Source organism: Scyliorhinus torazame, chromosome 4 (genome assembly GCF_047496885.1).
Source record: "Scyliorhinus torazame isolate Kashiwa2021f chromosome 4, sScyTor2.1, whole genome shotgun sequence".
In the NCBI taxonomy this organism is placed as follows: domain Eukaryota; kingdom Metazoa; phylum Chordata; class Chondrichthyes; order Carcharhiniformes; family Scyliorhinidae; genus Scyliorhinus; species Scyliorhinus torazame.
The window spans coordinates 375,438,018-375,463,966 of record NC_092710.1 but is presented as its reverse complement, the minus strand read 5'-3'; the positions used below and the strand labels follow the sequence as shown (position 1 = coordinate 375,463,966).

The 25,949-nt window shown below is 51.3% G+C and overlaps 1 long non-coding RNA gene across 1 annotated transcript in view; it reads left to right on the top strand.

Moving 5' to 3' along the window:
• Positions 1-17,645, top strand: part of LOC140411792 (uncharacterized) — a 115,686-nt gene extending 98,041 nt beyond the window's left edge. Inside the window, exon 3 of the long non-coding RNA XR_011941005.1 lies at positions 16,952-17,645. This is a non-coding gene — a long non-coding RNA (uncharacterized lncRNA). The remainder of the gene's footprint in view (positions 1-16,951) is intronic.
• Positions 17,646-25,949: the final 8,304 nt, after the last annotated feature.

Below are 25,949 nucleotides of genomic sequence, written 5' to 3'. Positions count from 1 at the left end.
ACACACACTGACTCTCACTGGGATACAGTTCCACACACACTGACTCTCCCTGGGGTACAGTTCCACACACACTGACTCTCACTGAGGTACACTTCCACACACACTGACTCTCACTGGGATACAGTTCCACACACTCTGACTCTCACTGGGGTACAGTTCCACACACACTGACTCTCACTGGGGTACAGTTCCACACACACTGACTCTCACTGGGGTACAGTTCCACACACACTGACTCTCGCTGTGATACAGTTCCACACACACTGACTCTCACTGGGGTACAGTTCCAAACACACTGACTCTCACTGGGGTACAGTTCCACACACGCTGACTCTCACTGGGATACAGTTCCACACACGCTGACTCTCACTGGGATACAGTTCCACACACACTGACTCTCACTGGGGTACAGTTCCACACACACTGACTCTCACTGGGATACAGTTCCACACACACTGACCCTCACTGGGGTACAGTTCCACACACACTGACTCTCACTGGGGTACAGTTCCACACACACTGACTCTCACTGGGGTACAGTTCCACACACACTGACTCTCACTGGGATACAGTTCCACACACACTGACTCACACTGGGATACAGTTCCACACACACTGACTCTCACTGGGGTACAGTTCCACACACACTGACTCTCACTGGGATACAGTTCCACACACACTGACTCTCACTGGGATACAGTTCCACACACACTGACTCTCACTGGGATACAGTTTCACACACACAGACTCTCACTGGGATACAGTTCCACACACACTGACACTCACTGGGATACTGTTCCACACACACTGACTCTCTCTGGGTTACAGTTCCACACACATTGACTCTCACTGGGGTACAGTTCCACACACACTGACTCTCACTGGGATACAGTTCCACACACACTGACTCTCACTGGGGTACAGTTCCACACACACTGACTCTCACTGGGGTACAGTTCCACACACACTGACTCTCACTGGGATACAGTTCCACACACACTGACTCTCACTGGGATACAGTTCCACACACACTGACTCTCACTGGGATACAGTTCCACACACACTGACTCTCACTGGGGTACAGTTCCACACACACTGACTCTCACTGGGATACAGTTCCACACACACTGACTCACACTGGGATACAGTTCCACACACACTGACTCTCACTGGGGTACAGTTCCACACACACTGACTCTCACTGGGATACAGTTCCACACACACTGACTCTCACTGGGATACAGTTCCACACACACTGACTCTCACTGGGATACAGTTTCACACACACAGACTCTCACTGGGATACAGTTCCACACACACTGACACTCACTGGGATACTGTTCCACACACACTGACTCTCACTGGGGTACAGTTACACACACACTGACTCTCACTGGGATACAGTTCCACATACACTGACTCTCCCTGGGGTACAGTTCCACACACACTGACTCTCACTGGGATACAGTTCCACACACACTGACTCTCCCTGGGGTACAGTTCCACACACACTGTCTCTCACTGAGGTACACTTCCACACACACTGACTCTCACTGGGGTACAGTTCCACACACACTGACTCTCTCTGGGTTACAGTTCCACACACACTGACTCTCACTGGGATACAGTTCCACACACACTGACTCTCCCTGGGGTACAGTTCCACACACACTGACTCTCACTGAGGTACACTTCCACACACACTGACTCTCACTGGGATACAGTTCCACACACTCTGACTCTCACTGGGGTACAGTTCCACACACACTGACTCTCACTGGGGTACAGTTCCACACACACTGACTCTCACTGGGGTACAGTTCCACACACACTGACTCTCGCTGTGATACAGTTCCACACACACTGACTCTCACTGGGGTACAGTTCCAAACACACTGACTCTCACTGGGGTACAGTTCCACACACGCTGACTCTCACTGGGATACAGTTCCACACACGCTGACTCTCACTGGGATACAGTTCCACACACACTGACTCTCACTGGGGTACAGTTCCACACACACTGACTCTCACTGGGATACAGTTCCACACACACTGACCCTCACTGGGGTACAGTTCCACACACACTGACTCTCACTGGGGTACAGTTCCACACACACTGACTCTCACTGGGGTACAGTTCCACACACACTGACTCTCACTGGGATACAGTTCCACACACACTGACTCACACTGGGATACAGTTCCACACACACTGACTCTCACTGGGGTACAGTTCCACACACACTGACTCTCACTGGGATACAGTTCCACACACACTGACTCTCACTGGGATACAGTTCCACACACACTGACTCTCACTGGGATACAGTTTCACACACACAGACTCTCACTGGGATACAGTTCCACACACACTGACACTCACTGGGATACTGTTCCACACACACTGACTCTCTCTGGGTTACAGTTCCACACACATTGACTCTCACTGGGATACAGTTCCACACACACTGACTCTCCCTGGGGTACAGTTCCACACACACTGTCTCTCACTGAGGTACACTTCCACACACACTGACTCTCACTGGGATACAGTTCCACACACTCTGACTCTCACTGGGGTACAGTTCCACACACACTGACTCTCACTGGGGTACAGTTCCACACACACTGACTCTCACTGGGGTACAGTTCCACACACACTGACTCTCGCTGTGATACAGTTCCACACACACTGACTCTCACTGGGGTACAGTTCCACACACACTGACTCTCACTGGGGTACAGTTCCACACACGCTGACTCTCACTGGGATACAGTTCCACACACGCTGACTCTCACTGGGATACAGTTCCACACACACTGACTCTCACTGGGGTACAGTTCCACACACACTGACTCTCACTGGGATACAGTTCCACACACACTGACCCTCACTGGGGTACAGTTCCACACACACTGACTCTCACTGGGCTACAGTTCCACCCACACTGACTCTCACTGGGACACAGTTCCACACACACTGACTCTCACTGGGGTACATTTCCACAGACACTGACTCTCACTGGGGTACAGTTCCACACACACTGACTCTCACTGGGATACAGTTCCACACACACTGACTCTCCCTGGGGTACAGTTCCACACACACAGTCTCTCACTGAGGTACACTTCCACACACACTGACTCTCACTGGGATACAGTTCCACACACTCTGACTCTCACTGGGGTACAGTTCCACACACACTGACTCTCACTGGGGTACAGTTCCACACACGCTGACTCTCACAGGGGTACAGTTCCACACACACTGACTCTCACTGGGATACAGTTCCACACACACTGACTCTCACTGGGGTACAGTTCCACACACACTGACTCTCACTGGGGTACAGTTCCACACACACTGACTCTCACTGGGGTACAGTTCCACACACACTGACTCTCACTGGGATACAGTTCCACACACACTGACTCTCACTGGGATACAGTTCCACACACACTGACTCTCACTGGGATACAGTTCCACACACACTGACTCTCACTGGGGTACAGTTCCACACACACTGACTCTCACTGGGATACAGTTCCACACACACTGACTCACACTGGGATACAGTTCCACACACACTGACTCTCACTGGGGTACAGTTCCACACACACTGACTCTCACTGGGATACAGTTCCACACACACTGACTCTCACTGGGATACAGTTCCACACACACTGACTCTCACTGGGATACAGTTTCACACACACAGACTCTCACTGGGATACAGTTCCACACACACTGACACTCACTGGGATACTGTTCCACACACACTGACTCTCACTGGGGTACAGTTACACACACACTGACTCTCACTGGGATACAGTTCCACATACACTGACTCTCCCTGGGGTACAGTTCCACACACACTGACTCTCACTGAGGTACACTTCCACACACACTGACTCTCACTGGGATACAGTTCCACACACTCTGACTCTCACTGGGGTACAGTTCCACACACACTGACTCTCTCTGGGTTACAGTTCCACACACACTGACTCTCACTGGGATACAGTTCCACACACACTGACTCTCCCTGGGGTACAGTTCCACACACACTGACTCTCACTGAGGTACACTTCCACACACACTGACACTCACTGGGATACAGTTCCACACACTCTGACTCTCACTGGGGTACAGTTCCACACACACTGACTCTCACTGGGGTACAGTTCCACACACACTGACTCTCACTGGGGTACAGTTCCACACACACTGACTCTCGCTGTGATACAGTTCCACACACACTGACTCTCACTGGGGTACAGTTCCAAACACACTGACTCTCACTGGGGTACAGTTCCACACACGCTGACTCTCACTGGGATACAGTTCCACACACGCTGACTCTCACTGGGATACAGTTCCACACACACTGACTCTCACTGGGGTACAGTTCCACACACACTGACTCTCACTGGGATACAGTTCCACACACACTGACCCTCACTGGGGTACAGTTCCACACACACTGACTCTCACTGGGGTACAGTTCCACACACACTGACTCTCACTGGGGTACAGTTCCACACACACTGACTCTCACTGGGATACAGTTCCACACACACTGACTCTCACTGGGGTACAGTTCCACACACACTGACTCTCACTGGGATACAGTTCCACACACACTGACTCACACTGGGATACAGTTCCACACACACTGACTCTCACTGGGGTACAGTTCCACACACACTGACTCTCACTGGGATACAGTTCCACACACACTGACTCTCACTGGGATACAGTTCCACACACACTGACTCTCACTGGGATACAGTTTCACACACACAGACTCTCACTGGGATACAGTTCCACACACACTGACACTCACTGGGATACTGTTCCACACACACTGACTCTCTCTGGGTTACAGTTCCACACACATTGACTCTCACTGGGATACAGTTCCACACACACTGACTCTCCCTGGGGTACAGTTCCACACACACTGTCTCTCACTGAGGTACACTTCCACACACACTGACTCTCACTGGGATACAGTTCCACACACTCTGACTCTCACTGGGGTACAGTTCCACACACACTGACTCTCACTGGGGTACAGTTCCACACACACTGACTCTCACTGGGGTACAGTTCCACACACACTGACTCTCGCTGTGATACAGTTCCACACACACTGACTCTCACTGGGGTACAGTTCCACACACACTGACTCTCACTGGGGTACAGTTCCACACACGCTGACTCTCACTGGGATACAGTTCCACACACGCTGACTCTCACTGGGATACAGTTCCACACACACTGACTCTCACTGGGGTACAGTTCCACACACACTGACTCTCACTGGGATACAGTTCCACACACACTGACCCTCACTGGGGTACAGTTCCACACACACTGACTCTCACTGGGCTACAGTTCCACCCACACTGACTCTCACTGGGACACAGTTCCACACACACTGACTCTCACTGGGGTACATTTCCACAGACACTGACTCTCACTGGGGTACAGTTCCACACACACTGACTCTCACTGGGGTACAGTTCCACACACACTGACTCTCACTGGGGTACAGTTCCACACACACTGACTCTCACTGGGGTACAGTTCCACACACACTGACTCTCACTGGGGTACATTTCCACAGACACTGACTCTCACTGGGGTACAGTTCCACACACACTGACTCTCACTGGGGTACAGTTCCACACACACTGACTCTCACTGGAGTACAGTTCCACCCACACTGACTCTCACTGGGAGACAGTTCCACACACACTGACTCTCACTGCGGTACATTTCCACAGACACTGACTCTCACTGGGGTACAGTTCCACACACACTGACTCTCACTGGGGTACAGTTCCACACTCACTGACTCTCACTGGGATACAGTTCCACACACACTGACTCTCACTTGGGTACAGTTCCACACACACTGACTCTCACTGGGGTCCAGTTCCACACACACGGACACTCACTGGGGTACAGTTACACACACACTGACTCTCACTGGGGTACAGTTCCACACACACGGACTCTCACTGGGGTACAGTTCCACACACACTGACTCTCACTGGGCTACAGTTCCACACACACTGACTCTCACTGGGATACAGTTCCACACACACTGACTCTCACTGGGATACAGTTCCACACACACTGACTCTCACTGGGGTACAGTTCCACACACACACTGACTCTCACTGGGGTACAGTTCCACACACACTGACTCTCACTGGGGTACAGTTCCACACACACTGACTCTCACTGGGATACAGTTCCACACACACTGACTCTCACTGGGGTACAGTTCCACACACACTGACTCTCACTGGGGTACAGTTCCACACACACTGACTCTCACTGGGGTACAGTTCCACACACATTGACTCTCGCTGTGATACAGTTCCACACACACTGACTCTCACTGGGATACAGTTCCACACACACTGACTCTCACTGGGGTACAGTTCCACACACACTGACTCTCACTGAGGTACACTTCCACACACACTGACTCTCACTGGGATACAGTTCCACACACTCTGACTCTCACTGGGGTACAGTTCCACACACACTGACTCTCTCTGGGTTACAGTTCCACACACACTGACTCTCACTGGGATACAGTTCCACACACACTGACTCTCCCTGGGGTACAGTTCCACACACACTGACTCTCACTGAGGTACACTTCCACACACACTGACTCTCACTGGGATACAGTTCCACACACTCTGACTCTCACTGGGGTACAGTTCCACACACACTGACTCTCACTGGGGTACAGTTCCACACACACTGACTCTCACTGGGGTACAGTTCCACACACACTGACTCTCGCTGTGATACAGTTCCACACACACTGACTCTCACTGGGGTACAGTTCCACACACACTGACTCTCACTGGGGTACAGTTCCACACACGCTGACTCTCACTGGGATACAGTTCCACACACGCTGACTCTCACTGGGATACAGTTCCACACACACTGACTCTCACTGGGGTACAGTTCCACACACACTGACTCTCACTGGGATACAGTTCCACACACACTGACCCTCACTGGGGTACAGTTCCACACACACTGACTCTCACTGGGGTACAGTTCCACACACACTGACTCTCACTGGGGTACAGTTCCACACACACTGATTCTCACTGGGATACAGTTCCACACACACTGACTCTCACTGGGGTACAGTTCCACACACACTGACTCTCACTGGGATACAGTTCCACACACACTGACTCTCACTGGGGTACAGTTCCACACACACTGACTCTCACTGGGGTACAGTTCCACACACACTGACTCTCACTGGGGTACAGTTCCACACACACTGACTCTCACTGGGATACAGTTCCACACACACTGACTCTCACTGGGATACAGTTCCACACACACTGACTCTCACTGGGATACAGTTCCACACACACTGACTCTCACTGGGGTACAGTTCCACACACACTGACTCTCACTGGGATACAGTTCCACACACACTGACTCACACTGGGATACAGTTCCACACACACTGACTCTCACTGGGGTACAGTTCCACACACACTGACTCTCACTGGGATACAGTTCCACACACACTGACTCTCACTGGGATACAGTTCCACACACACTGACTCTCACTGGGATACAGTTTCACACACACAGACTCTCACTGGGATACAGTTCCACACACACTGACACTCACTGGGATACTGTTCCACACACACTGACTCTCTCTGGGTTACAGTTCCACACACACTGACTCTCACTGGGATACAGTTCCACACACACTGACTCTCCCTGGGGTACAGTTCCACACACGCTGACTCTCACTGGGATACAGTTCCACACACACTGACTCTCACTGGGGTACAGTTCCACACACACTGACTCTCACTGGGATACAGTTCCACACACACTGACCCTCACTGGGGTACAGTTCCACACACACTGACTCTCACTGGGCTACAGTTCCACCCACACTGACTCTCACTGGGACACAGTTCCACACACACTGACTCTCACTGGGGTACATTTCCACAGACACTGACTCTCACTGGGGTACAGTTCCACACACACTGACTCTCACTGGGGTACAGTTCCACACACACTGACTCTCACTGGGGTACAGTTCCACACACACTGACTCTCACTGGGGTACAGTTCCACACACACTGACTCTCACTGGGGTACATTTCCACAGACACTGACTCTCACTGGGGTACAGTTCCACACACACTGACTCTCACTGGGGTACAGTTCCACACACACTGACTCTCACTGGAGTACAGTTCCACCCACACTGACTCTCACTGGGAGACAGTTCCACACACACTGACTCTCACTGGGGTACATTTCCACAGACACTGACTCTCACTGGGGTACAGTTCCACACACACTGACTCTCACTGGGGTACAGTTCCACACTCACTGACTCTCACTGGGATACAGTTCCACACACACTGACTCTCACTTGGGTACAGTTCCACACACACTGACTCTCACTGGGGTCCAGTTCCACACACACGGACTCTCACTGGGGTACAGTTACACACACACTGACTCTCACTGGGGTACAGTTCCACACACACGGACTCTCACTGGGGTACAGTTCCACACACACTGACTCTCACTGGGCTACAGTTCCACACACACTGACTCTCACTGGGATACAGTTCCACACACACTGACTCTCACTGGGATACAGTTCCACACACACTGACTCTCACTGGGGTACAGTTCCACACACACACTGACTCTCACTGGGGTACAGTTCCACACACAGTGACTCTCACTGGGGTACAGTTCCACACACACTGACTCTCACTGGGATACAGTTCCACACACACTGACTCTCACTGGGGTACAGTTCCACACACACTGACTCTCACTGGGGTACAGTTCCACACACACTGACTCTCACTGGGGTACAGTTCCACACACACTGACTCTCGCTGTGATACAGTTCCACACACACTGACTCTCACTGGGGTACAGTTCGACACACACTGACTCTCACTGGGGTACAGTTCCACACACGCTGACTCTGACTGGGATACAGTTCCACACACGCTGACTCTCACTGGGATACAGTTCCACACACACTGACTCTCACTGGGGTACAGTTCCACACACACTGACTCTCACTGGGGTACAGTTCCACACACACTGACTCTCACTGGAGTACAGTTCCACCCACACTGACTCTCACTGGGAGACAGTTCCACACACACTGACTCTCACTGGGGTACATTTCCACAGACACTGACTCTCACTGGGGTACAGTTCCACACACACTGACTCTCACTGGGGTACAGTTCCACACTCACTGACTCTCACTGGGATACAGTTCCACACACACTGACTCTCACTTGGGTATAGTTCCACACACACTGACTCTCACTGGGGTACAGTTCCACACACACGGACTCTCACTGGGGTACAGTTACACACACACTGACTCTCACTGGGGTACAGTTCCACACACACGGACTCTCACTGGGGTACAGTTCCACACACACTGACTCTCACTGGGCTACAGTTCCACACACACTGACTCTCACTGGGATACAGTTCCACACACACTGACTCTCACTGGGGTACAGTTCCACACACACTGACTCTCACTGGGGTACAGTTCCACACACTCACTGACTCTCACTGGGGTACAGTTCCACACACACTGACTCTCACTGGGGTACAGTTCCACACACACTGACTCTCACTGGGATACAGTTCCACACACACTGACTCTCACTGGGGTACAGTTCCACACACACTGACTCTCACTGGGATACAGTTCCACACACACTGACTCTCACTGGGATACAGTTCCACACACACTGACTCTCACTGGGATACAGTTCCACACACACTGACTCTTACTGGGGTACAGTTCCACACACACTGACTCTCACTGGGATACAGTTCCACACACACTGACTCTCACTGGGGTACAGTTCCACACACACTGACTCTCACCGGGATACAGTTCCACACACACTGACTCTCACTGGGGTACGGGTTACACACACACTGACTCACACTGGGATACAGTTCCACACACACTGACTCTCACTGGGGTACAGTTCCACACACACTGACTCTCACTGGGATACAGTTCCACACACACTGACTCTCACTGGGGTACAGTTCCACACACACTGACTTTCACTGGGAGACAGTTCCACACACACTGATTCTCACTGGGATACAGTTCCACACACACTGACTCTCACTGGGATACTGTTCCACACACACTGACTCTCACTGGGATACAGTTCCACACACTGACTCTCACTGGGATACAGTTACACACACACTGACTCTCACTGGGATACAGTTCCACACACACTGACTCTCACTGGGGTACGGGTTACACACACACTGACCCTCACTGGGATACAGTTCCACACACACTGACTCTCACTGGGGTACAGTTCCACACACACTGACTCTCACTGAGATACAGTTCCACACACACTGACTCTCACTGGGGTACTGTTCCACACACACTGACTCTCACTGGGATACAGTTCCACACACACTGACTCTCACTGAGATACAGTTCCACACACACTGACTCTCGCTGGGGTACAGTTCCACACACACTGACTCTCACTGAGATACAGTTCCACACACACTGACTCTCACTGGGGTACAGTTCCACACACACTGACTCTCACTGGGGTACAGTTCCACACACACTGACTCTCACTGGGGTACAGTTCCACACACACTGACTCTCACTGGGATACAGTTCCACACACACTGACTCTCACTGGGATACAGTTCCACACACACTGACACTCACTGGGGTACAGTTCCACACACACTGACTCTCACTGGGGTACAGTTCCACACACACTGACTCTCACTGGGATACAGTTCCACACACACTGACTCTCACTGGGATACAGTTCCACACACACTGACACTCACTGGGGTACAGTTCCACACACACTGACTCTCACTGGGGTACAGTTCCACACACACTGACTCTCACTGGGATATAGTTCCACACACACTGACTCTCACTGGGGTACGGGTTACACACACACTGACTCACACTGGGATACAGTTCCACACATACTGAGTCTCACTGGGGTACAGTTCCACACATACTGACTCTCACTGGGATACAGTTACACACACACTGACCCTCACTGGGATACAGTTCCACACACACTGACTCTCACTGGGGTACAGTTCCACACACACTGACTCTCACTGAGATACAGTTCCACACACACTGACTCTCACTGGGGTACTGTTCCACACACACTGACTCTCACTGGGATACAGTTCCACACACACTGACTCTCACTGAGATACAGTTCCACACACACTGACTCTCGCTGGGGTACAGTTCCACACACACTGACTCTCACTGAGATACAGTTCCACACACACTGACTCTCACTGGGGTACAGTTCCACACACACTGACTCTCACTGGGGTACAGTTCCACACACACTGACTCTCACTGGTGTACAGTTCCACACACACTGACTCTCACTGGGATACAGTTCCACACACACTGACTCTCACTGGGATACAGTTCCACACACACTGACACTCACTGGGGTACAGTTCCACACACACTGACTCTCACTGGGGTACAGTTCCACACACACTGACTCTCACTGTGATATAGTTCCACACACACTGTCTCTCACTGGGATACAGTTCCACACACACTGACTCTCACTGGGGTACGGGTTACACACACACTGACTCACACTGGGATACAGTTCCACACATACTGAGTCTCACTGGGGTACAGTTCCACACATACTGACTCTCACTGGGATACAGTTCCACACACACTGACTCTCACTGGGATATAGTTCCACACACACTGACTCTCAGTGGGATACAGTTCCACACACACTGACTCTCACTGGGGTACAGTTCCACACACACTGACTCTCACTGGGATACAGTTCCACACACACTGACCCTCACTGGGGTACAGTTCCACACACACTGACTCTCACTGGGCTACAGTTCCACCCACACTGACTCTCACTGGGACACAGTTCCACACACACTGACTCTCACTGGGGTACATTTCCACAGACACTGACTCTCACTGGGGTACAGTTCCACACACACTGACTCTCACTGGGGTACAGTTCCACACACACTGACTCTCACTGGGGTACAGTTCAACACACACTGACTCTCACTGGGGTACAGTTCCACACACACTGACTCTCACTGGGGTACATTTCCACAGACACTGACTCTCACTGGGGTACAGTTCCACACACACTGACTCTCACTGGGGTACAGTTCCACACACACTGACTCTCACTGGAGTACAGTTCCACCCACACTGACTCTCACTGGGAGACAGTTCCACACACACTGACTCTCACTGGGGTACATTTCCACAGACACTGACTCTCACTGGGGTACAGTTCCACACACACTGACTCTCACTGGGGTACAGTTCCACACTCACTGACTCTCACTGGGATACAGTTCCACACACACTGACTCTCACTTGGGTACAGTTCCACACACACTGACTCTCACTGGGGTCCAGTTCCACACACACGGACTCTCACTGGGGTACAGTTACACACACACTGACTCTCACTGGGGTACAGTTCCACACACACGGACTCTCACTGGGGTACAGTTCCACACACACTGACTCTCACTGGGCTACAGTTCCACACACACTGACTCTCACTGGGATACAGTTCCACACACACTGACTCTCACTGGGATACAGTTCCACACACACTGACTCTCACTGGGGTACAGTTCCACACACACACTGACTCTCACTGGGGTACAGTTCCACACACAGTGACTCTCACTGGGGTACAGTTCCACACACACTGACTCTCACTGGGATACAGTTCCACACACACTGACTCTCACTGGGGTACAGTTCCACACACACTGACTCTCACTGGGGTACAGTTCCACACACACTGACTCTCACTGGGGTACAGTTCCACACACACTGACTCTCGCTGTGATACAGTTCCACACACACTGACTCTCACTGGGGTACAGTTCGACACACACTGACTCTCACTGGGGTACAGTTCCACACACGCTGACTCTGACTGGGATACAGTTCCACACACGCTGACTCTCACTGGGATACAGTTCCACACACACTGACTCTCACTGGGGTACAGTTCCACACACACTGACTCTCACTGGGGTACAGTTCCACACACACTGACTCTCACTGGAGTACAGTTCCACCCACACTGACTCTCACTGGGAGACAGTTCCACACACACTGACTCTCACTGGGGTACATTTCCACAGACACTGACTCTCACTGGGGTACAGTTCCACACACACTGACTCTCACTGGGGTACAGTTCCACACTCACTGACTCTCACTGGGATACAGTTCCACACACACTGACTCTCACTTGGGTATAGTTCCACACACACTGACTCTCACTGGGGTACAGTTCCACACACACGGACTCTCACTGGGGTACAGTTACACACACACTGACTCTCACTGGGGTACAGTTCCACACACACGGACTCTCACTGGGGTACAGTTCCACACACACTGACTCTCACTGGGCTACAGTTCCACACACACTGACTCTCACTGGGATACAGTTCCACACACACTGACTCTCACTGGGGTACAGTTCCACACACACTGACTCTCACTGGGGTACAGTTCCACACACTCACTGACTCTCACTGGGGTACAGTTCCACACACACTGACTCTCACTGGGGTACAGTTCCACACACACTGACTCTCACTGGGATACAGTTCCACACACACTGACTCTCACTGGGGTACAGTTCCACACACACTGACTCTCACTGGGATACAGTTCCACACACACTGACTCTCACTGGGATACAGTTCCACACACACTGACTCTCACTGGGATACAGTTCCACACACACTGACTCTTACTGGGGTACAGTTCCACACACACTGACTCTCACTGGGATACAGTTCCACACACACTGACTCTCACTGGGGTACAGTTCCACACACACTGACTCTCACCGGGATACAGTTCCACACACACTGACTCTCACTGGGGTACGGGTTACACACACACTGACTCACACTGGGATACAGTTCCACACACACTGACTCTCACTGGGGTACGGGTTACACACACACTGACTCACACTGGGATACAGTTCCACACACACTGACTCTCAGTGGGATACAGTTCCCCACACACACTTGCTCTCACTGGGATACAGTTCCACACACACTGACTCTCACTGGGATACAGTTCCACACACACTGACTCTCACTGGGATACAGTTCCACACACACTGACTCTCACTGGGATACAGTTACACACACACTGACTCTCACTGGGATACAGTTACACACACACTGACTCTCACTGGGATACAGTTCCACGCACACTGACTCTCACTGGGATACAGTTCCACACACACTGACTCTCACTGGGTTACAGTTCCACACACACTGACTCTCACTGGGGTACAGTTCCACACACACTGACTCTCACTGGGGACAGTTACCCACACACTGACTCTCACTGGGATACAGTTACACACACACTGACTCTCACTGGGGTATAGTTCCACACACACTGACTCTCACTGGGGTACAGTTCCACACACACTGACTCTCACTGGGAGACAGTTCCACACACACTGACTCTCACTGGGGTACAGTTCCACACACACTGACTCTCACTGGGATACAGTTACACACACAGTGACTCTCACTGGGATACAGTTCCACACACACTGACTCTCACTGGGGTACAGTTCCACACACACTGACTCTCACTGGGATACAGTTCCACACACACTGACTCTCACTGGGGTACAGTTCCACACACACTGACTTTCACTGGGAGACAGTTCCACACACACTGATTCTCACTGGGATACAGTTCCACACACACTGACTCTCACTGGGATACTGTTCCACACACACTGACTCTCACTGGGATACAGTTCCACACACTGACTCTCACTGGGATACAGTTACACACACACTGACTCTCACTGGGATACAGTTCCACACACACTGACTCTCACTGGGGTACGGGTTACACACACACTGACCCTCACTGGGATACAGTTCCACACACACTGACTCTCACTGGGGTACAGTTCCACACACACTGACTCTCACTGAGATACAGTTCCACACACACTGACTCTCACTGGGGTACTGTTCCACACACACTGACTCTCACTGGGATACAGTTCCACACACACTGACTCTCACTGAGATACAGTTCCACACACACTGACTCTCGCTGGGGTACAGTTCCACACACACTGACTCTCACTGAGATACAGTTCCACACACACTGACTCTCACTAGGGTACAGTTCCACACACACTGACTCTCACTGGGGTACAGTTCCACACACACTGACTCTCACTGGGGTACAGTTCCACACACACTGACTCTCACTGGGATACAGTTCCACACACACTGACTCTCACTGGGATACAGTTCCACACACGCTGACACTCACTGGGGTACAGTTCCACACACACTGACTCTCACTGGGGTACAGTTCCACACACACTGACTCTCACTGGGATACAGTTCCACACACACTGACTCTCACTGGGATACAGTTCCACACACACTGACACTCACTGGGGTACAGTTCCACACACACTGACTCTCACTGGGATATAGTTCCACACACACTGACTCTCACTGGGGTACGGGTTACACACACACTGACTCACACTGGGATACAGTTCCACACATACTGAGTCTCACTGGGGTACAGTTCCACACATACTGACTCTCACTGGGATACAGTTACACACACACTGACCCTCACTGGGATACAGTTCCACACACACTGACTCTCACTGGGGTACAGTTCCACACACACTGACTCTCACTGAGATACAGTTCCACACACACTGACTCTCACTGGGGTACTGTTCCACACACACTGACTCTCACTGGGATACAGTTCCACACACACTGACTCTCACTGAGATACAGTTCCACACACACTGACTCTCGCTGGGGTACAGTTCCACACACACTGACTCTCACTGAGATACAGTTCCACACACACTGACTCTCACTGGGGTACAGTTCCACACACACTGACTCTCACTGGGGTACAGTTCCACACACACTGACTCTCACTGGGGTACAGTTCCACACACACTGACTCTCACTGGGATACAGTTCCACACACACTGACTCTCACTGGGATACAGTTCCACACACACTGACACTCACTGGGGTACAGTTCCACACACACTGACTCTCACTGGGGTACAGTTCCACACACACTGACTCTCACTGGGATATAGTTCCACACACACTGTCTCTCACTGGGATACAGTTCCACACACACTGACTCTCACTGGGGTACGGGTTACACACACACTGACTCTCACTGGGATACAGTTCGACACACACTGACTCTCACTGGGATACAGTTCGACACACACTGACTCTCACTGGGATACAGTTCCACACACACTGACTCTCACTCGGATACAGTTCCACACACACTGACTCTCACTGGGATACAGTTCCACAGACTCTGACTCTCACTGGGATACAGTTCCACACACACTGACTCTCACTGGGGTACAGTTCCACACACACTGACTCTCACTGGGATACAGTTCCACACATACTGAGTCTCACTGGGGTACAGTTCCACACATACTGACTCTCACTGGGATACAGTTCCACACACACTGACTCTCACTGGGATATAGTTCCACACACACTGACTCTCAGTGGGATACAGTTCCACACACACTGACTCTCACTGGGATACAGTTCCACACACACTGACTCTCACTGGGGTACAGTTCCACACACACTGACTCTCACTGGGGTACAGTTACACACACACTGACTCTCACTGGGGTACAGTTCCACACACACTGACTCTCACCCCCCCCCCCCTCCCCCCCCACCGTGACTGATCTTGTTTTCCTTCCTTGCCAGGATCATCCTCAGTGAGAGACTGGGCACGCAGTAACAAATTGGAGGTGTCTGTCTGACCCTGGGAGAAGTTATCAGCTTTCATATTGCACATGGCCGGGGTGATGTCTCCGGTTTGTTCCGTGCCCCGATGGGGCTGGATTACGAGCGGTTCTATTGAGTTATGGTCTGGTGTCTCAGGCTGTGCTGGGTCTTGCCCTCTCTCCGCGCCTTCGCCTCGCCGTGTTCACCCTGGCGACATGTATGTGTGTGTTTGTGGATCCCGTCAGTGAGCGGGTGTCTCTCTCTGTTCCGTCACCTCCCAGCTCCGCAGACTCACAGGGGGACGTGCTGGTCTGACTTTGCACCGTCTGAAGCTGAGCCACACGTGTTTGCACACGCACAATCGTGAATTTTCACACTCGTGTGCACATTTCCATGTTCACATTTATAGGTCTGCACGCACTCACAGGCACCGTGGTGAGCGTGCAAATTGACAGTTATGTTTGGAAGCATCTGCAAACAGACACATTTACACACAAGTTCATATCCGTGTGTAAGTGTGAGTTTCCACGCTCGTGTACGAGTCACAATTCTCCGATTCAAAGTGGGGGGGGGATGTTTGATCCCTTTTGCACGTGTAGATTGAGGAGCTCGGGGTGTCAGCCTCCTCTCTGAACTCTCTGCTCCCACAGGGCACACACACACACAGAATGGCTGGCGGGGGTGGGGGCCTTGGGGAGGGGTGTGCACGCAACGCAGGAACATGGGAGAGAGAGGGAAGAACAGACTGCAAAAGAGGATCCTGTGCCTGAGAGGAGAGAGCGTAAACCTGCTGGTGACCTTGATGCTCACGACTGCCAAAAATAAAATGATTGAATCCAAACCTGACCGTCTCCTTGTGTTTCTCCCAGCGTTCCACCTCAGACACGTTCCTGAGGAAACCGGATAAACACTGACGAGTTCAAAGCACTGGAACGAAGCAACCATCATGCTGTGCACTGATCTGACATGAGAACCAGGAGCAGGAGTCGGCCATCTGGCCCCTCGAGCCTGCTCCGACATTCAATGAGATCATGGCTGATCTTTTGTGGACTCAGCTCCACTTTCCGGCCTGAACACCATAACCCTTAATCCCTTTATTCTTCAAAAACTATCTATCTTTATCTTAAAAACATTTAATGAAGGAGCCTCCACTGCTTCACTGGGCAAGGAATTCCATAGATTCACAACCCTTTGGGTGAAGAAGTTCCTCCTAAACTCAGTCCTAAATCTACTTCCCCTTATTTTGAGGCTATGCCCCCTAGTTCTGCTTTCACCCGCCAGTGGAAACAACCTGCCCGCATCTATCCTATCTATTCCCTTCATCATTTTATATGTTTCTATAAGATCCCCCCTAATCCTTCTAAATTCCAACGAGTACAGTCCCAGTCTACTCAACCTCTCCTCGTAATCCAACCCCTTCAGCTCTGGGATTAACCTAGTGAATCTCCTCTGCACACCCTCCAGGGCCAGTACGTCCTTTCTCAGGTAAGGAGACCAAAACTGAACACAATACTCCAGATGTGGCCTCACCAACACCCTATACAATTGCAGCATAACCTCCCTAGTCTTAAACTCCATCCCTCTAGCAATGAAGGACAAAACTACAGTAAAGGATTTGCTGGGAAATCGTGCTCATAATAACATTGGATTCCATGGGCGGAATTCTCCGCAATCGGCGCGATGTCCGCCGACCGGCGCCAAAAACGGCGCGAATCAGTCGGGCATCGCGCCGCCCCAAAGGTGCGGAAGTCTCCGCATCTTGAGGGGCCGAGCCCTAACCTTGAGGGGCGAGGCCCGCGCCGGACTGATTTCTGCCCCGCCAGCTGGCGGGAAATGACTTTGCCGGGCGGCGCATGCGCGGGAGCGTCAACGGCCACTCACGGCATCTCTGAGCATGCGCAGTGGAGGGGGTCTCTTCCTCCTCCGCCGTGGTGGAGACCATGGCGAAGGTGGAAGGAAAAGAGTGCCCCCACGGCACAGGGCCGCCCGCGGATCGGTGGGCCCCGATCGCGGGCCAGGCCACCGTGGGGGCACCCCCCGGGGCCAGATCGCTCCGCGCCCCCCCCCAGGACCCCGGAGCCCGCCCGCACCGCCTTGTCCCGCCGGTAAGAGAGGTGGTTTAATCCACGCCGGCGGGACAGGCATTCCAGCAGCGGGACTTCGGCCCATCCCGGCCCGAGAATCGCCGGGGGGGGGGGGCCGCCAACCGGCGCGGCGCGATTCCCGCCCCCGCCGAATATCCGGTGCCGGAGAATTCGGCAACCGGCGGGGGCGGGATTCATGCCAGCCCCCGGCAATTCTCCGACCCGGCGGGGGGGTCGGAGAATCCCGCCCCATATTCATGACAGGATTTTCCGATCTAACCACTTGGTGGATTGTCCGGTTCCGAGGGAGCAAAATCCCACGGACAGCGGTGGCACAGCAAGATCCCACTGCCAATGGCGGGCTGTCTTCACCATGGTGCCATGGGATGGGCTACTGAAACTCCTGCCCAAAGTGACAAACTCCAGTCACAAAGAACAATACAGCACAAGAACAGGCCCTTCGGCCCTCCAAGCCTGCACCGGTCACGATACATAGAACATACTGTGCAGAAGGAGGCCATTCGGCCCATCGAGTCTGCACCGACCCACTTAAACCCTCACTTCCACCCTATCCCCATAACCCAATAACCCCCCCCCCTAACATTTTCGGACACTGAGGGCAATTTATCACGGCCAATCCACCTAACCTGCACATCTGTGGACTGTGGGAGGAAACCGGAGCACCCGGAGGAAACCCACGCACACACGGGGAGGATGTGCAGACTCCGCACAGACAGTGACCCAAGCCGGGAATCGAACCTGGGACCCTGGCGCAGTGAAGCAACAGTGCTAACCACTATGCTACCGTGCCGCCCTAATGATAATGATACTAACCTTTGCCAAAACCCTCAGCGCTTCCTTGTGCCGTATCCCTCTATACCCGTCCTATCCATGTGTTTGTCAAGATGCCTTTTGAACGCCGTTAATGTGTCTGAAGAACCTTAAACCTTTACAGAAGTTTGCGTATAGCTGGCTGAGGTTGAAAGGTTTGTGTAGTGATATAAATCACTGTAAGTACACAAAGGGTTAATGTACATACACTACACCTAGCTAGAAACTAGAGGGAGCACCAGAGACATGACACACAGACAGTCAACCAATAGGTCAGTAAGATAGGACACGGCCAATGGGCAGTCACTATACACACAGAGGTGACACCACCACAGGAGGGCAGTACACCAACCCATATAAAAGGACACATCACACATGATCTTCCTCTTTCCAGTGGAGACACTCAGTGAGTACAGACACAGGGTTAATTACACATCACTCCCACCACGTGGATTGTAGCAGACTGGTTCGTCAGTCTGAGTAGCTGTAGCAGGATTAACAGTAGCGTTGAATCCAAGTAGGAGAATTGTTAACAGTTTAATAAACGTGTTGAAGCTATCTCCAAGTCTGAACCTTCCTTTGTCAGAGTGCACATCAAGGAAGCAGCTTATGCTACGACAAGAGCTTAACAAAACAGTTTGGAGGTCAATAAACATTGGGAAATGTTCAAACAACTCAAAATTCAACAAAAATACATTCCACTAACAGTCAAAATTCAGCAAGGAACACTCACCCGAGGCTCAGTAAAGAGATTAAAGATGAAAAGAGGATGCTTATATTGTGCACAGAATAGTCGTAAGTCTGAGGACTGCAGTGTTTCAGAAACCAGCAAAGAGCCAGTAAAAAAGGTGATTAAAAGGTCAAAACAATCATAGAATTTACAGTGCAGAAGGAGGCCATTCGGCCCATCGAGTCTGCACCGGCCCTTGGAAAGAGCACCCCACATAAGATCATACCTCCAACCTATCCCCGTAACCCTACCTAACCTTTTTTTTGGGCACGAAGGGGTAATTGATCACGGCCAATCCACCTAACCTGCGCATCTTTAGACCATGGGAGGAAACCGGAGCACCCGGAGGAAACCCACGCAGACACGGGGAGGACGTGCAGACTCCACACGGTAACCCAAGCCGGGAATCGAACCTGGGACCTTGGAGCTGTGAAGCAACAGTGCTAACCATTGTGCTACCGTGCTGCCCATATAGGAGTATAGGAATAGAGATGTTTTACTGCAATTGTATCGGGTATTGGTGAGGCCACACCGGGAGTATTGTGCCCAGTTTTGGTGTCCTGATCTGAGGAAGGATGTTCTTGCTATGGAGGGAGAGCAGCGAAGGTTAACCAGGCTGATTCCTGGGATGGCGGGACTGTCATATGAGGAGAGACTGAGTCGGTTAGGATTATATTCATTGGAGTTTAGAGAATGAGGGGGTCTCATAGAAACTTACACAATTCTACCAGGATTAGACAGATTCAGAAAGAACGTTCCCGATGGTGGGGAGTCCAGAACGAGGGGTCATAGTTTGAGGATAAGGGTAAACCTTTTAGGACTGAGGTGAGAAGAAATTTCTCCACCCAGCGAGCGGTGAATCTGTGGAATTCACTCCCACAGACAGTAGTTGAGGCCAAAATGTTGTGTGATTTCAATAAAGAATTAGATACTGTGCTTGGGGCGAAAGGGCTCGAGGGATATGGGGGAAGGCGGGATCAGGGTATTGAACTTGGTGATCAGCCATGATCATAGTGAATGGGGGAGCAGGCTCGAAGGGCCGAATGGCCTTGTCCTGCTCCTATTTTCCATGTTTCGATGTATTAGTCTATTGGATTCTCTTCCTCAGAGAGCAGTGAGGTTGCGTCAGAAATCTGAGCTCGATTTTTAATGAAATGAGACTATTTCAAGCGGTTATTGGATAGGCACATGGAGCACACCACAATGACAGGGGGTGGGATAGCTTGATCTTGGTTTCGGACAAAGCTCGGCACAACATCGAGGGCCGAAGGGCCTGTTCTGTGCTGTAATGTTCCATGTTTATTTCTCATCATATAATGCTTTTTGAAGTGTATATTTAAGACTTCCGTAATAGTAATTTTGTACATTTTCCCAATGACTGAGGTCAGACTAACTGACCTTTAGTTTACCATTTCCTTTGCCCCTCCTTTACTGAGTCGCTAATTTCCACTGGGACAATTCCAGATTTCATAGAATTTCCAGTGCAGAAGGAGGCCATTCGGCCCATCGAGTCTGCACCGGCTCTTGGAAAGAGCACCCCACCCAAGGTCACAACGTCACCCTATCCCCATAACCCAGTAACCCCACCCAACACTAAGGGCAATTTTGAACACTAAGGGCAATTTAGCATGGCCAATCCACCTAACCTGCACATCTTTGGACTGTGGGAGGAAAGCGGAGCACCCGGAGGAAACCCACGCACACACGGGGAGAAAGTGCAGACTCCGCACAGACAGTGACCCAAGCCGGGAATCGAACCCGGGACCCTGGAGCTGTGAAGCAATTGTGCTAACCACTGTGCTACCCTGCTGCCCTATCCACTATCTCTGTAGCTATCGCTTTTAGGACCCTTGTATTTGTCATATTTTCGATTTCTCCACTATTTTATTGCCTCTGATACTAATTATTTTAATTTCCACACTCTCATTAGCCCCTCAGTTACTCTCCATTTCTGATAGTTAGCTTAGGTCCTCCATTGTGAAGGCAGACACAAATATTTGTTGAACATCTCTGCTGTTTTCTGACGCCCCATAATAATTTCTCTGCCTCTAAGGTGCTAATGTTCACTTTAGCTACTCCCTTCCTTTTTATATACTGGCAGAAACTCTTACAATCTGGTTTATTTACTGGTTTTTTAAAATTTAAAGTGCCCAATTCTTTTTTTTTCTCCAATTAAGGGGTAATTTAGCGTGGCCAATCCACCTACCCTGCACTTATTTTTGGGTTGTGGGGATAAGACCCGTGCAGACATGGGGAGAATGCACAAACTTCACATGGCAGTGACCTGGGGCAGGGATCGAACCCTGGTCCTCAGCGCCGTGAGGCAGCAGTGCTAACCACTGTGCCATATATGTTCAGACTGGAGTCCAGTTACTAGTGGTGTACCACAAGGATCTGTTCTGGGGCCACTGCTGTTTGTCATTTTTATAAATGACCTGGAGGAGGGCGTAGAAGGATGGGTGAGTAAATTTGCAGATTACACTATAGTCGGTGGAGTTGTGGACAGTGCGGACGGATGTTACAAGTTACAGAGAGACATAGATAAGCTGCAGAGCTGGGCTGAGAGGTGGCAAATGGAGTTTAATGCAGAAAAGTGTGAGGTGATTCATTTTGGAAGGAATAACAGGAAGACAGAGTACTGGGCTAATGGTAAGATTCTTGGCAGTGTGGATGAGCAGAGAGATCTCGGTGTCCATGTACATAGATCCCTGAAAGTTGCCACCCAGGTTGAGAGGGTTGTTAAGAAGGCGTACGGTGTGTCAGCTTTTATTGGTAGAGGGATTGAGTTTCGGAGCCATGAGGTCATGTTGCAGCTGTACAAAACTCTGGTGCGGCCGCATTTGGAGCATTGCGTGCAATTCTGGTCGCCACATTATAGGAAGGATGTGGAAGCATTGGAAAGGGTGCAGAGGAGATTTACCAGAATGTTGCCTGGTGTGGAGGGAAGATCTTATGAGGAAAGGCTGAGGGACTTGAGGCTGTTTTCATTAAAGAGAAGAAGGTTAAGAGGTGACTTAATTGAGGCATACAAGATGATCAGAGGATTGGATAGGGTGGACAGTGAGAACCTTTTTCCTCGGATGGTGATGTCTAGCACGAGGGGACATAGCTTTAAATTGAGGGGAGATAGATATAGGACAGATGTCAGAGGTAGGTTCTTTACTCAGAGAGTAGTAAGGGCGTGGAATGCCCTGCCTGCAACAGTAGTGGACTCGCCTACACTAAGGACATTTAAATGGTCATTGGATAGACATATGGACGATAAGGCAATAGTGTAGATGGGCTTTAGAGTGGTTTCACAGGTCGGCGCAACATCGAGGGCCGAAGGGCCTGTACTGTGCTGTTATGTTCTATGTTCTATACTCGATCAAATGCTGCCTTGATATCAAGGGCAGCTGAAGATGGTCGGGCCGAGGACACTACCCTGAGGAACCCCTGCAGTGATGTCCTGGAGCTGAGATGATTGACCACCAACCACCACAACCATCTTCCTTTGTGCCGGGTATGACCCCAACCAGCGGAGAGTTTTCCCCCTGATTCCCATTGGCTCCAGTTTAGCTCGGGCTCCGTGATGCCACACTCGGTCAAACGCTGCCTTGATGTCGAGGGGAGTCACTCTCACCTCACCTCTGGCATTCAGCTCTCTTGTCCATGTTTGAACCAAGGTTGTAATGAGGTCAGGAGCTGAGTGACCCTGGGCGGAACCCAAACCGAGCGTCCGTGAGCAGGTTATTGCTGAGTACGTGCCGCTGGATAGCTCTGTTGATGACTCCTCCCGTCACTGTGCTGATGATGGAGAGGAGACTGATCGGGCGGTAATTGGCTGGGTTGGATTTGTCCTGTTTCTTGTGTACAGGACACACCTGGGCAATTTTCCACATTGCCGGGTAGATGCCAGTGTTGTAGCTGTACTGGAACAGCGTGGCTAGGGCTGCGGCAAGTTCTGGAGCACAAGTCTTCAGTACTATTGCCGGGATATTGTCAGGGCCCCACAGCCTTTGCCGTATCCAGAGCCTTCAGCCGTTTCTTGGTATCGAGCGGAGTGAATCGTATTGGCTGAAGACTGATATCCTCCTCACAGCTCGCCCTCTCACCCAACTTTGTATAATTTGCAAATTTGGAGATAGTTCCCTCGTCCAAATCCTGAATCTATAATGTGAACAGTTGGGGTCTGAGCACAGATCCCTGCGATACCCCACTAGTCACTGCCTGACAATCAGAAAAAGACCCATTTGTTCCAACTTTCTGTCTGCGAACCAGCTTTCTCTCCAACTCAACACACCACCTGCAATCATTTACATATAATAACATAACTTTACATATTAATCTGCTATATGAGACCTTGTCGAAAGCCTTCTGAAAGTCTAAATAAACCACATTCACCGGTTCTCCATGGCCAACTCTATCAGTTACATCTTCAAAGAATTCTGGTAGATTTGTCAAGCATGATTTCCCTTTGGTAAATCCATGCTGACTGTCTGATTACACCACTGCGGACGACACGACCATAGTGGGCTGGATCTCGAATAACGAAGAGTCCGAATACAGGAGGGAGATAGAGAACCTAGTGGAGTGGTGCAGCGACAACAATCTCTCCCTCAATGTCAGCAAAACTATCATATCAATGCTCTAAAACCTCAGACTTGGCTCCTCACTCTGCAACTGGATCCGTGGCTTCCTGGCCCATTGATGCACCATCAATTACGACGAGACGAGAGTAGAGAGTAATCGAGGCTTTATTACGCAGAGATGTGTAACCTCCTGCAGCTGCTACTGAAATGGCTGCAGCTCGGTGAGCACACACATTTATACTCCGCCTACTGGGCGGAGCCAGCAGGCAGGGATCTACCCCCGTACCTGTAGTACAGGGGCCTTACCGTAATACCCCTCGTATGCGGTATATACAATACAACAGTGGTGACTACCACATTCACCCCCTGTTAAAAAAGAGTCCAGCGGGGGTGGTGGAAAACTATTTACATTCAGGTGTTAACATTTTAAGGAAAAGTTTACAAATTTAGACGATCGGGCGCCTTAATCCGTTGTTGCGAGTTCTGGTGGCGATTTCGGCGTCAGTTCAGTCGCCGGTGACTCCGGGAGCGTGTCGACCTCATCTTCATCCCCGGGTGGGACCAAGGGGAGGACGGATTGTCCTGGAGCGGGGGCTGCGGTGGGGTGCGCCGGGGGAGGGGAGGGTGGCGCCGGGGCAGGGGGGGCGTTGTGTGTGGGGACCCAGCTGGTGCCAGGTCCCTGAGGGAAACTGTGTCTTGGAGCCCATCGGGGTACGCTACGTAGGCGTACTGCGGGTTCACGTGGAAAAATTAAATGAAAA